The sequence below is a fragment of the Rhinoderma darwinii genome, chromosome 3 (assembly GCF_050947455.1).
Source record: "Rhinoderma darwinii isolate aRhiDar2 chromosome 3, aRhiDar2.hap1, whole genome shotgun sequence".
Taxonomy (NCBI): domain Eukaryota; kingdom Metazoa; phylum Chordata; class Amphibia; order Anura; family Rhinodermatidae; genus Rhinoderma; species Rhinoderma darwinii.
The window spans coordinates 259,161,393-259,174,552 of NC_134689.1; positions in this window are offsets into that span (position 1 = coordinate 259,161,393).

Genomic DNA, 13,160 nt, shown 5'->3' on the forward strand with positions numbered 1-13,160 from the left:
TGAGATCAAGAAAGCTCATCTAGATGTCGCATTTTCTGCACAAAAATTGACCTGCGGTGCGTATTTGAAAATATGATACATGTCAATTTATCTTGTGTTTCCAGTTGCGAATTGTTTCTGACTAATTTCTAAAAAAAATAAAAAAAATCTGCAGGATAAAACCTGCACCTATTTCCGCATCAAAATGTAAAAACTGCACCTAAAAACGTATCAAAGGCCCCACTATTAGGTGCAGATTTTAACTGCGGAATTACCTGCGGTTTTGATGTGGATTTTGTGCACCAAATTCCTCAATGTGTGCGTTACAGAATTTGCTAGGGATTTACAGCAAATTAACCCTTTACAGTGTAAAGGATGAAATACGTTACAATTCTGCAACATTAGGGTATGTTCACACGGCTTATTTTCGGCCGTTTTACGGGCCGTAAACGTCCGAAAAACGTCCGAAACATCAGAGGCAGAACGCCTCCAAACATCTGGCCATTGAATTCATTGGGAAAAACGGCGTTCTGTTCCGACGGGCCGTGTTTTTCAAAATGGCCGCGTAAAAAAAATGTCTGTGAAAAAGTGCATGTCACATTTTCAGACGTTTTTGGAGCCGTTTTTCATTGACTCTAAAGAAAAACAGCTCCAAACACGGCCCTAAAAAATGCCTCCAAAAACGCGAGTTTGCTTTAAAAAACTTCTGAAAATCAGGAGCTGTTTTCCCTTGAAAATAGGTCCCTATTTTCAGAGGGCTTTTGTTAAGCGTGTGAACATAGCCTAATAGGCATGCAGCTGATTTAACCCCTTCACTCCTCAGCCATTTTTCGGATTTTCACTTTTGTTTTTTCCTCTCCACCTTCTAAAAGCTATAATTTTTTTATTTTTCCGTCTATATAGCCATGTGAGGGCTTGTTTTTTGCGGGACAAGGTGTCGTTTTTCATGGCACCATTTATTGCACTGCATAATGTACTGGGAACCTGCAAAATAATTATTTGTGGTGTGAAATGGGCAAAAAACAGCGATTAAGCCATTTTGCGCGATGGCTTGTTTCAGGGGGTGCCCCCTGATTCTAACACTTTAAATGCCGCGGTCACGATTGACTGCGGCATCTAAGGTGTTAAAGAGGCGGAATCAAAGTGATCTTTGATTCCGCCCGTTGCAGTGAGGTGTCGGCTGCGTAACACAGTCGTCACCCGCTGTGTATGGAGCGAGCTCAGCCCGTGAGCTCGCTCTATACTTCCCATACATACCTAACCCTTATTACGTACAGTTACGTGATATTGCGTTAAAGAGGCTCTGTCACCAGATTTTGCAACCCCTATCTGCTATTGCAGCAGATAGGCGCTGCAATGTAGATTACAGTAACGTTTTTATTTTTAAAAAACGAGCATTTTTGGCCAAGTTATGACCATTTTTGTAGTTATGCAAATGAGGCTTGCAAAAGTCCAAGTGGGCGTGTTTAAAAGTAAAAGTCCAAGTGGGCGTGTATTATGTGTGTACATGGGGGCGTTTTTAATACTTTTACTAACTGGGCGTTCTGAAGAGAAGTATCATCCACTTTTCTTCAGAAAGCCCAGCTTCTGACAGTGCAGATCTGTGACGTCACTCACAGGTCCTGCATCACATCGGCACCAGAGGCTACAGTTGATTCTGCAGCAGCATCAGCGTTTGCAGGTAAGTAGCTACATCGACTTACCTGCAAAAGCCGATGCTGCTGCAGAATCAACTGTAGCCTCTGGTGCCGATGTGGCCGACACGATGCAGGACCTGTGAGTGACGTCACAGATCTGCACTGTCAGAAGCTGGGCGTTCTGAAGAGAAGTGGATGATACTTCTCTTCAGAACGCCCAGCTAGTAAAAGTATTAAAAACGCCCCGATGTACGCACATAATACACGCCCACTTGGACTTTTACTTTTAAACACGCCCACTTGGACTTTTGCAAGCCTCATTTGCATAACTACAAAAATGGTCATAACTTGGCCAAAAATGCTCGTTTTTTAAAAATAAAAACGTTACTGTAATCTACATTGCAGCGCCTATCTGCTGCAATAGCAGATAGGGGTTGCAAAATCTGGTGACAGAGCCTCTTTAAGGGGTTATAAATCTGCAGCACATCCTAAATTCCATGCAGATTTTTTTTCTGCTGCACGTGCATGGGGTTTTGACAAACACCATTCACATGAGTTAGGGCTTATTCAGACTAATGTGTTAATCGTCCGTGTGAAGGGCGTTTTTTTTTAATGGCCGTCACACGGCTGCATGAATTTCTTTGGGGTTATTCACATGGTCATTTTTTTAACGAACCATTTGTCCTATTTTTGTGCGTTTTCACGGATCCCTCAATAGACTGAAATCTATGAGAGATCTGTGAAAACTGGTCCCTCACCGGTGCAAATCGGCCGTGAAAAACGGCCATTCTTCACGTATGATTTCACGCACGTTGGTCTGAATATCGCCTTATATTGTAATTTGTAGTGAATTTTCAGTGCGCAATCTGCACCAAAAACAGGAGACAAGTAAGTGGCTTTATTCAGATGTCCATGTTCGGTCTGTGATATACAGACCGTGTATCGGCCATATTTCCCGAACCGACCACACTTCAGGGAGCCGGGTTTCTAGCATCACTGTTATCTATAATCATAGGAGTCCCTCCCTTCCCGTGGGAATACTGTCCCCGATCCCGCACTTAAAGCATCATTACAGTATGGGGCAGTATTCCCGCGGAGAGGCAGGGACGCCTAGCAGCATTGATAACTGTGATGCTAGGAGTCTGACTCCATGAATTGTGGTCAGCCTGGGAAATACGGCCGATACACTCTACGTATATCACGGCTATCTGAATAAGGTCTTAGTCTAGTTACACAGTGCGGTCAAATCCCATTTTTTTGCCACAATTTTTGCAAAATTGCGGCAAAAACGTGATTTGACCGCACTGTGAGAATATAGCATAACAGCACTAGTTTTTTCATGTATTGTATCCTTTTTTTATGCAATTTTCGTAATCGCGGCACCAATCACGCGGTTTTGCCACGATTTTTATATAATCGCGGCAAAAAAACGCTAGGAAAATGAAAAAAAAAAACAAATAACATTTTAACATACTTTATATATTCTACAAATGGGGTCAGGAGCAATGGGAAGCAGGATGCAGAGGGGGAAACACTCACCAGCCTGCAGATCTGGTCGGCTGTGTAGAGGAGCTAGCTGGGGGGGGGGCGGGATCTCCACACGGAGCTTCTGCACATGCTGCATCTTCCCCGTCCTGTTTATGAAGCTACAACAGGTATGCAGGGGGAGCCGCGACCGTTGCTAAGGGGGGGGGGGGGGGGCTGCAACCATTGCTAGGGGGGCCGCGACCGTTGCGAGGGGGGGCTCACGAGCGTTCCGACGGGGGGCTCCGATAGCCCGGTGGGCCCCTTTTCTTCATCCATGTGGCCGGGCCCCTGTTGGGAGTACTGCTAGTACTGCCCTGATGGTGGCCCTGGTTGTAGGAATGGATTCCTCAGTGTTAGCAGGTGTTGTTTTCTGTTTTTACTGTCTGAACAGATCCGTATGTACCGCAAAGCCTGACTGTAGATAATGGATTTCTTTATGTGTCTCGGATGAAAGCTGTTCCATCTCAGATATGCTGGACGGCCTGTAGGTTTATGGTAGATTGTGGTTTGTGTGGTGCTGTCTCATGTATATGGTCATGTCCTGGACATTACAATCCAGGATGAATCTTCACAGACATACAATAAAAAAGCAGCTGGGTACACCCGTGGGAAAACACTTCTCTGGACCAGATCACAGTTTGGCAGATTTAAAGGTCCTAATACTGAAGGGTCATTTTAAAAACAACAGAGAAAGAAAAATTTGGGAATTCAAGGTGATGATAAAATTCCAGTCATTGACACAAGGCCTCAATCTAACACCTGGATTTATGAGCCACTACATGGACACACGTCACATCCCCCATCAGACTGACTACAGATCCCTTATCTCCTAAGTCATCACCCCTATAACCTCAGTTTTACTGCCCCGGCTTATCTTAATGATGTATCACCTCATGTACTAATTGTCTTTGTGTAACATCTAAATGTTGTGCTTTTTTTCTAAGACATTCATTTGTAAACCTGCTTGAAAAAGGGGCCTCTGTGCTCTGAAAGCTTGCATATAGAACTTTTATGGTTAGCCAATAAAGGTATCATACCTACTATACTTTTGTCTTTTTTGTCACAAAAGTATTTAACATTGCATATTGATTCTGGCTAACACGGTACTGCACTATTTTTTTACTATCTACAAAGTACAAAGGAGAGCAGCACGTGGAGGCACAAAGCCTTAGTAGAGATTTATAGGGTGCAGGCCTCAGGACCCCGACCTCCGGTCCTAAACATATAGAGATACAAAGGAAGGCAGCACTCCAAATCAGGCGACTTCAAGTGAAAAAATGCAGTTTATTCACCCATAGACAGTGCAAAGTTTCAGCCCCAGCTATCTATCTATCTATCTATCTATCTATCTATCTATCTATCTATCTATCTATCTATCTATCTATCTATCTATCTATCTATCTATCTATCTATCTATCTATCTATCTATCTATCTATCTACACTGGCGTAGCTATAGGGGTCGCAGCAGTCGCAATTGCGACCGGGCCCCGAAGCCAGGGGGGCCCACGGCCCCCCGCACCACATCAATAAAAAGTTACTATAGTAACTCGGGCCGCGGGCCCCTGTTACTATAGTAACATACTTTACTTACCTTCCTGGTTCCGGATCGCAGCAAAGGTCCTGACGTCAGGCACTGTGCGCAGCGCATGACGTCACAGCGCTATGCGCTGCGCACAGCATCGAGACGACAACTCCCGCCGCGGCCGAAGAGGAAGGTAAGGTTAGCCCTGACTGGTGGGGTCCGACTCCCGGGACCCGCCAATCAGCTGTTTTGAAGGGGCCGCAGCACTCGTACGAGAGCTGCTCCCCTTCATTCCGGTCACACTGTGAATCCGTGTCGGCGATTCACAGTGTGAGCGAGTAGTGAAATGAAGGGGAAGCAGCTCTCGTACGAGTGCTGCGGCCCCTTCAAAACAGCTGATTTGCGGGTCCCGAGAGACACATCAGCTATTGATGGCCTATCCTGAGGATAGGCCATCAATGTTTAGGGACTGTACAACCCCTAAGCCTACGATGTAGCAGGCTTAGGGGGCCCATGAGACAGGATCACAGATTGTGTGATCCTGTCTGCTGGGCCCTGTATCTAAGCCAATCACATGGTAGGCTTAGATACATGGCCCATGCGTGATCCTGTCTGCTGGGCCCTGTATCTAAGCCAATCACATGGTAGGCTTAGATACATGGCCCATGCGTGATCCTGTCTGCTGGGCCCTGTATCTAAGCCAATCACATGGTAGGCTTAGATACATGGCCCATGCGTGATCCTGTCTGCTGGGCCCTGTATCTAAGCCAATCACATGGTAGGCTTAGATACATGGCCCATGTGTGATCCTGTCTGATGGGCCCTGTATATAAGCCTACCACACTGTAGGTTTAGATACAGGGTCCCAGCAGACCGTAATCTTATATACTGTATAAGATTACTGTCTGCTGGACCCTGTATCTAAGCCTACGTTGTGGTAGGCTTAGATACAGGGTCCCACAGACAGTATCACACATGGGCCCTGTATCTAAGCCTAACACACGTGTTACTAATCGCTTTTTTTGTGTGTTTTCTTACAGGTTCGGTCGTTGGACTACATCGGATTCCAGGACTACTTCGATGACAGCTTTTTTTAAATTATCAATAAAATGGTTAATGAGGGCTGTGTGGGTTTTTTTTTTATTTCAATAAAATATTTTTTCTATGTCTTTGTTTTTTTTTAAACTATATTACTACCGCCTTAGTAATGGCCGCCGGCTGAGTGACAGCATCCATTGCTAAGGCGGGGCTTAGTGTTAGCCGATGCAGAGGCGAACACTAACCCCCTTTATTACCCTGGTACCCACCGCCACCAGGGGTGCTAGGAAGAGCCGGGTACGATCCAGTACCTGACCATCTGTAGTGATGGTCGGCCACTGGGGTGGCCGCAGGCTGGTATTATCAGGAGGGGAAAGGCCAAAAACAGTGGCCCTTCCTACCCTGGTGATGCTAGGCTGCTGCTGCTTTATTGTATCTGGCTGGTTATGAAAAATGGGGGGGACCCCACGTCATTTAAAAAAATAAATAAAAATAATTGGAAAGAACGATGTGGGGTCCCCCCCAATTTTCATAACCAGCCAGATACAACACAGCAGCAGCAGGCAGCATTACCAGGGTGAGAAGGGCCACTGTTTTTGGCCTTCCCCAGCCTAATACTACCAGCCTACGGCCACCCCGGTGCCTGCCTGTCACTACAGATGGTCGGGTACTGCTTCGTACCCGGCTCTTCCCAGTACTCCTGGTGGCGGTGGGTACCGGGGTAATAATGGGGGTTAGTGTAGCCTCTGCACCGGCTAACATTAAGCCCCGCCTTAGTAATGGAGGTTGTCAATCAGCCAGCAGCCATTACTAAGGCGGTGATAATAAAGTTTAAAAAGATACAAGCACATAGAAAAAATATTTTATTGAAATAAAAAAACACACAACCCTCATTAACCATTTTATTGAGAATAAAAAAAACGCCGTCATTGAAGTCCTTGTATCCGAAGTCCAACAACCGAACCTGTAAAAAAACACAAACACACAAAAATAATCAGTAACACATAAAGAAGCAAAATTATTATTCTTACCTATCCTGGGTCCAGCGCTGGAGACGCAATGTCAGCGAGCTGGGCCCTGTATCTAATCCAATCATGTGTGATACTGTCTGCTGAGCTGTGTATCTAATCCAATCATGTGTGATACTGTCTGCTGGGCCCTGTATCTAATCGTATCTTGTGTGATACTGTCTGCTGGGCCCTATATCTAATCCGATCAAGTGTGATACTGTCTGCTGAGCCACTGTATCTAATCCTATCATGTGTGATACTGTCTGCTGAGCCAATGTATCTAATCCTATCCATAGTTTATAGGGTCGTAGTGCTATAGATATGCTATGCTGTCTCCTATACACACATTTTTTTTGGGGCGGACACATATGTATTGGAGCTATTTCCCTGACATTTTAAGCCCTGAGGGTGTGTTCACACGGCAGCGTCTGTTACGGCTGAAATTATGGTGCTGTTTTCAGGAGAAAACAGCACCGTCATTTCAGCCGTAATGGCATGTGCAGGCGTCTTTCGCTGCGTCCATTACGGACGTAATTGGAGCTGTTTTTCTATGGAGTCCATGGAAAACGGCTCCATTTACGACTGAAGAAGTGACAGGCACTTCTTTGACGCGGGCGTCTTTTTTACGCGCCGCCTTTTGACAGCGGCGCGTAAAAAAAAATGACCGTCGGCACAGAACATCGTAAGACCCATTCAAATGAATGGGCAGATGTTTGCCAACGCTTTTGAGCCGCACTTTCGGACGTAATTCAATGCTAAAACGCCCGAATTACGTCCGTAAATAGGGTGTGTGAACCCAGCCTTAGTGACGCCCCCGGCTGCTAGTGCTGCATTGTTGGGTCACTTAGGAGACCCAGCGATGCAGCTGAAAGCTGCGGACCGTTGGCCATGAGAAGTTTGCGGGGGGGGCCCAGTAAGAATTTTTGCATCGGGGCCCATGAGCCTTTAGCTACGCCCCTGTCTATCTATATATAGTATCGTTTTAGGCTGGGGCTACACGGCGACTTTGACTGCGACACAAGTCGCACAGCCAAAGATTACTATGTTCCCAGTAGCCTACATTGCAAGTAATGGCAGTGAATGTGGTCGCAGTAATTTTACTTGCTATGTAAACTACTGGACCAAGCGATTTTTGGCCATGGGACCTGTGTCGCGGCCAAAGTCGTCGTGTAGCCGCAGCTTGGAACTATGCTATATATCAAGATAGATAAATATGAGATAATAGATAGATATGAGATAGATGATTATAATATCTTTATATATCTATCTAAGTTGCAATATCTAAGGGCCTAATAGATGAACAATTTGCTTTTAAATTGGCACATGGGTAAAAGACTCATATTTTTGGTGCGGGTTGCGCACTGAAAATTCACTACAAGTTACAATATAAGTCATGTGAATGGGGTTTAACTTTTTTTTGAAGGATGGAATAGAATAGTAGACTATGCTATTCCATCCTGAGAGATCCCGCAAAAAAACGTATGCCGCTCCTGACAACACTATATGCACAGTAATGTCAGGAACTTCCCAATGCTGGAGTCGTCAGGCAGAGTATCGCAATCACTCTGCCCTTGGACTTTGGCCCTGGGTAAGCACCTGACATCACTGTCCATATATGGACATGAGGAGCAGTGCCAAAGTCCCTGGGCAGAGCACTAGTAGAAGCTTCGGGGACTCCAGCTCTGGGAAAGCTAGTAACGTCACTGTCCATTTATGGGGCCATTCCCTGGGTGACCTATCCCATTATATGCCATACAGTTGGATACGTTTTGGCTGAATTAAACAAAATCCAGGGCATTAACCGGTCATGTGCCTGACCCATGGTTTTGTTCACTGGCATTGACATCAGTACCAAAATCAGTTAACGCGTACAACGTACAAACGTGAGCGCACCACTTTCCGTTGCCCAACCCTAGGTAATGGAGGGGACCTCAGACTCCTTGGCTGTATGGGGCCCAGAAATTTCTGCTGGCAGTCCTATATATATATATTTTCACCAGCTAACAATAAACCCCGCCTTAGTAATGGACACTGTCAATCAGCCAGCGGCCATTACTAAAGTGGTAGTAATAAAGTTTAAAACAAAATACAAAGACATAGAAAAAATATTTTATTGAAACCGCCACACAACCCTCATTAACTATTTCATTGAAATTAAAAAAGCTGTCATTGAAGTAGTCCTCGAATCCGACGTAGTCCAACATCCAAACCTGTAAAAAAAAAAACACAAACACACAAAAAACCCCATCAGTAACACATGTGGTAGGCTTAGATACAGGGCCTATGTGTGATACTGTCTGTTAGACCATGTATCTAAGCCTACCACAAGGTAGGCTTAGATACAAGGCCCCAGCAAACAGTAATCTTATACTGTATAAGATTACTGTCTGCTGGGGCCCTGTATCTAAGCCTACTATGTGGTAGGCTTAGATACAGGGCCCATCAGACAGTATCACACATGGGCCATGTATCTAAGCCTACCATGTGATAGGCTTAGATACAGGGTCCATGTGTGATACTGTCTGTTAGACCCTGTATCTAAGCCTACCACAAGGAAGGCTTAGATACAGGACCCCAGGTTCAGCGGATGTCCTGACACAATCCCGCATTGTGACAACATGTGCGGCGCACAGCGTCGTCATGTCAGGACGCGAGAAGACGCCAGGACTTCCACTGTGCTTGGAATGGAGGAGGGTAAGTATAGTGTCATTACTATAGTAACAGGGGCCCGTGTATTTTATTACATCGGCCCCAGTTACTATAGTAACTATTTATAGATGCTGGTGCGGGGGCACCGGGCCAAGGATCTGGGACTTGGGCCCCGAAGGCTCGATGCTAGTGACGACCTTGCAGATAAGTATAATGTGTGCCATTTTTTAAATGTACAGTATGACCATGCTAATGAGTCTTCTCTAACATAACCACAAGAGGTCACCTGTGGACAATAAGTTGAAATAGTTCTATAAAAATGCTAGTAGTAACAGATAACTCTTCAAGGAAAAAATATGCTTAAGACCTCCGTCACAGACATATATTTCTTCAGTGTTCTTTTGTTTGTAAAAGACGTCATGGATTGTAAGCGTTTTTTATTGTGTTTAAGAGTTTTTTGTTGCCGCTTTTCTGCGTTTTTTTCTGAAGATTTTTAAGTCCTACAGAGAAGTCTATGGGAAAAATGTCAGAGAAAACGCTATACCTAGAACACAGCAAAAAGCCATAAAAACAAAAAGGATTGTTTGCAGTGCATTTTAGATTTTAATATGGACTTTGAGATAATATCCGACAGCAGCGTTTTTAGCCCCAAAAAAAAGCATCAGGAAAAACACCACAAAACACAGCGTTTTTCCCCAAAAACGCTATATGTGAAACCAACCTAAGGGTGCAATTAAGGAACCCAGCCAAGAGTGGCTGACATCCCCAAGAGCACATCGACGACTCATCTAGGAGGTCACAATAGAACCTAGATGAACAGCTAAAGAACTGCAGCCCTCACTTGCCTCAGGTCAATGTACACAATTCAACAATAAAAAAATAAATTGGCAAAAATAGCATCTGCAGGACATCTAGATGACCCCCAAGACTTTTGGGATAATATTCTGTGGACTAATGAGTAAAAGGTGGAACTTTTTAGAAGACATGGGTTTAGTTACTTTAGGCGTACAGCTAACACTGCATTCCACTATAAGAACATCATTCCAACAGTAAAACATGGTAGAGGTAGAGTGAATGTCTGGGGCTGCTGTGCATCTGCAGGACCTGGATGACTTGTCATAATTGATGGAACCATGAATTCTCCTCTCCATTAGAAAACCCTGAAGGAGAATGTCCGCCTGTATGTTCGTGACCTAAAGCTCAAGCGCAGTTGGGTTATGCAGCAGGACAATGATCCGAAGCACACAAGCAAGTCCACCTCTGAATGACTCAAAAGAAACAAAATTAAGATTTTGGAGTGGCCGAGTCAATGTCCTGACTTGAATCCCATAGAGATGCTGTGGCAAGACCTTAAAGAGGCTCTGTCACCACATTATAAGTGGCCTATCTTGTACATAATGTGATCGGCGCTGTAATGTAGATTACAGCAGTGTTGTTTAATTAGAAAAACAAACATTTTTGACGGAGTTATGACCTATATTAGCTTTATGCTAATGAGTTTCTTAATGGACAACTGGGCGTGTTTTGCTTTTTGACCAAGTGGACGTTATTGGGAGAAGTGTATGATGCTGACCAATCAGTGACTAATCAGCGTCATACACTTCTCCCCATTCATTTACACAGCACATCGTAATCTTACTAGATCACTATGTGAAGCCACATACACACACACTAACGTTACTCAAGTGTCCTGACAATGACTAGGCATCACCTCCAGCCAGGACGCGATGTCTAATAAGAATCCTGACACTTCGCTAACGTTTGTGTGAGATTTACAGCAAGGCAAGCGTAATCTCGCGAGACTACGCTGTAAACTGTCATTTAAAACGAGATTACGCTTGCCTTGCTGTAAATCTCACACAAGTGTTAGCGAAGTTTCAGGATTCTGAATAGACATCACGTCCTGGCTGGAGGTAACGTACATTCACTGTTAGGACACTTGAGTAACGTTAATCAGAGGCGTAGCTAGGTTCTCCTGCACCCGGGGCAAAGGTTCAGATTGGCGCCCCCTCCCCAACTTATTTCCCGACATCTCTTTCTCTTTCGCCATGTTTGCTTTTTCTACCAATCAATGAGGTGTAATTTATTTTTTCACAATTTTATTTAATGTAACTTGAGCATAAAAGCATTTCTACATTTTACAAGCGATATAGTTATATAACGTAGTTAACATAAAAATAAATTAAAAGAAAATAAATTAAAGAGGCCACACACAGCCCCCCTCGTAGTTAATGCCACACAGCCCCCTGTTGTAGATAGCGCCACACAGCCCCCCTTGTAGATAGCGCCACAGAGCCCCCTTGTAGATAGCGCCACACACAGCCCTCCTTGCAGATAGTGCCACACACAGCCCCTCTCTTGTAGATAGTGCCAAACACATCTCCCTTGTAGATAGTGCCACACACATCCCCCTTGTAGATAGCGCCACACACAGCCCCCCTTGTAAATAGCACCACACAGCCCCCCTTGTAGATAGTGCCACACACAGCCCGCTTCCCCCCTATAGATAGTGGCACACGCCACCCCTTGTAAACAGCGGCACACTCCCCCCTTGTAGATAGTGCCACACACAGCCCGCTGCCCCTTTGTAAATAGCACCACACTCCCCCCTTGTAAATAGTGTCACTTTCCCCCCCTTTTAAATAGCACCACACTCCCCACTTGTACTTAGCGCCACACTGTAAACAGAGCGGTGAGCAGTAGCCTACCGCTACCACTCTCCGCTCTGCCTGGCGTGACTTACCGGAGGAGCCATGGAGGTCATGCGGCGCAGGCAGCGGTGGAGTTCCTTTTGACTAGGGTCGTTGACAGCCAGGGCCGGCCTTAGGTTGGATGGCGCCCTGTGCGGGACTCTCTATTGCCACCCCATACACAAACCAAAAATTAACCACATATATAGACACGCACATACTGGAACATATATACTGTACATACATAAAGACAGAAATTTAGACATACAGGCAAATATACATACACACATTCTGGAATATATACATACAGGTAACTATATAGACGTACAGACACATATACACACACACACACACACACACACACACACACACACACACAGACCGGCAGATAAATACACAGACAGGGACATATACAAATACATAAAAGACACATTCACAAACAGACCCATATATACCCAGTACAGATAATGTAGTAGATTTCACATGCAGCCCTATGTAACACCACAGATAACACACAGTAATAACTGAGTACATATAATGTAGTAGACGTTACCTGCAGTCCTATGTAACACCACAGATAACACAGTGATAACTCTCTGAGTACAGATAATGTAGTAGTGTTACCTGCAGTCCTATGTAACACCACAGATAACACAGTGATAACTCTCTGAGTACAGATAATGTAGTTATGTTACCTGCAGTCCTATGTAACAGCACAGATAACACAGTAATAACTAAGAGTACAGATAATGTAGTTGTAAAGGATCTGCCAGGCACAACTTCTGTGTATACGCCCATAGGTAATCAGTCTGCACCTGAGTCTATGTCTCTGAGACTGACTCCAGCTTCCACCACTCAGGATTGCAGGCTTAGGAGTGGGAGAGCCTATCGCAACCTGGCCAGACGGAGCTAGCTCCCGCCCTCTGTCTATTTATACCTGCCTTTCCTGTTCCTCCTTTGCTTGTGATTCTTCTCGTGTGGTTTCCTGGCCCAGCTACAGCTTCTGACTATTTGATCCTGCTCCATACTGACCCTGGCTTTCTGACTACTCTCCTGCTCTGCGTTTGGTACCTCGTGCACTCCTGGTTTGACTCGGCTCGTTCACCA